The following is a 2,442-nucleotide window of genomic DNA, read 5'->3' on the forward strand; positions in this document are numbered from 1 at the left end:
ACAGCCACTTACTACCTCCCATCCGCCGCAGTTTTGCTACTACCGCGAAGAAATGTGCCAAGGATTGTCAGTGGCCACAAAAAGTGTAATTAGGTCATCGCTCGTGGCCGTGGCCTCCCGTGTTTCTAATCTTTTCTTTTTACATGATGCAGGAACAGGCGTACGATTTTTGGTAGACATGGGTGCTTGTCATTCTCTTTTGCCAAGGGAACTCTTCAGGACACGACATAGTCTGTCTACGTCTGCTGACGTCCGCTTGGTAGCTGCTAACGGATATGCGATACCCACCTATAGTTACAAGAACTTCACATTATCGTTCGGAAATGGTAAATTTAATTGGAAGTTTCTCGTTGCTGACGTCACATTGCCGATCCCTTTCCGGATTTCCTCTCTCATTTCCATCTTCTGGTCGATGTCGCCCACCGACGATTGGTCAATGCAGACTTGTATTTGTTGACACCTCTTCAACCCTCCCAGTCCAACCTCGCTCTCCACATCAGCGCACCCACGGATGCCTACGCCCACTTCCTCACGTCGTAGCCAGAAATTTTCCGTCCAGAACTTCGCCAAATGCCCACGGCTCATGCCAAGCACGGTATTTATCACCATATCAAGAGGACGGACCCCCAGTCTTCGGCTCCTTCCGTCTTTGCGGGTATTACAGGCACCTGAACATGCAAACAGAACCTGATCACTAACCCCTCCCAAACATCGTCGACGTGACCTCCTACCTGCACAAAGCAAAGGTTTTCTGTATGCTTGACCTCCTGAAGGGGTATTATCAGGTGCCTATGAACCCAGAAGACATCCCCAAGACTGCCATCACCACTCTGTTTGATACATACACCTTCTATTACCACTGTTTTGGCCTTCGTAATGCTGGGGCCACATTTCAACGTCTCATGGATGGCATCTTAAGAGACCTCCCCTTCTGTGTATGTCATGTGGACGACATATTTGTGTTCTCCTCCTCAAAAGAGGAAACCTCCGTCCTCTGCGCATCGTGTTCGACCGCCTGCAACAAAACGGCCTTCTAGTCCGGTACGGCAAGTGTATCTTTGGCGCCAACGGAGTGTCGTTCTTAGGGCACTGCATCACTCCTGAAGGAGTCTATCCCCTCTCTGAGAAGGTGGTGTGGAGGATTTATTTTTGTTTTATTTTTATTTTTATTTTATGCCAAATCCTGAGAGAGAGAAAGAGAGAGAGAGAGAGAGAGAGAGAGAGAGAGAGAGAGAGTAGTTAGTGTATCGATTGTTTGTTGTGAGAAAGACTGTTGGTACAAATGAGATTGTTTATGTTTTTAGTTAGGTTACAACAGTGGTAAATGTTTCGGAGCGAGGGCTTTTTGATTTGACTGCTGATAGAAGCAGTTCTGTGTATGATGCTAGATTATATTTATTATTCTTTATTACCAGCATGGAAGTATTCATTGGTTTTCTGAGCTGTATTTCCTCCTTTGGAGAGATTTTATTTGAATGTGAAAGTGATTGTTGACGACTTGGCTATAATAAGGAACTTGGCACGACTGCTTGGATTTCGATAATTGTTGATGACCCGGACCGAATTTACTTCTGATTGCTGTTGTTGATGATGATGATAGATATGATGATCATGATGACGATGATGATCATGATGATGATGATGATGATGATGACACCCATGACCATGAAGAGTTAAGGCTGTTGTGGCAAATTAAGGAACTCTTCTGTTACCATAAACTGTAGTGGTAGTTTGCCGTGAAAAGACAGTTTGGCTTGTGTGTGGCGACAGTGTTGGTGTCGCAATATTTATAAACTTATATTTTGAGTTGGTGTGCGTGTAATTTTTAAGATTTGTTAGATGTTTTTTTTTTGGTTTATTTGAATGATGTTACGTTTTTTTTTTGTATATCTAGTGTTTAAGTTGTGTTGGTGTTTAGTTTTAAGCTTTATTGATTTTGAGGGTTTATTTGAATGGTGGTATGATTAATGTCTATTTTGTGTTAAGTGTATGATTAGTGATAAATGTGTTTTTTTTTGGTTGAATTTGAGCGTTTTAGTCTGTAAGGAAATATAGTTTTAAGGATAGGTTTTGTTTTTTTGTGTCGTTTTGTCTAAGAGTCCAGTTTATGATAAAGTAAGGGGAAAGTTTGTGTTGCAGAGACAATTGTCTGTTAGAGTGATTCAAGGTGTGGGGGTTGTTCTTGCGACATCCCGCCACATTATTTTGGCGCCCAACGTGGGGCAGCCGAGGTGGGATTGAAGCTGGACTCTTTGACAAAGGACTGAATGAGGATTATTAATTAGATATAAGGTTGATGAAAAATGGAGGAGCAATTAAGGGTTTTGAAGGAGGAATTGCGGCTGAGTAAGGAGCGTGAGGAGAAGTTGCTGCATGAGAATAAGAGGTTAAGTTGTGAGAATGAGGAGATGCGAAAGGAATTGAAAGCGCTAAAGGAAACTG

Source organism: Palaemon carinicauda, chromosome 9 (assembly GCF_036898095.1).
Source record: "Palaemon carinicauda isolate YSFRI2023 chromosome 9, ASM3689809v2, whole genome shotgun sequence".
In the NCBI taxonomy this organism is placed as follows: domain Eukaryota; kingdom Metazoa; phylum Arthropoda; class Malacostraca; order Decapoda; family Palaemonidae; genus Palaemon; species Palaemon carinicauda.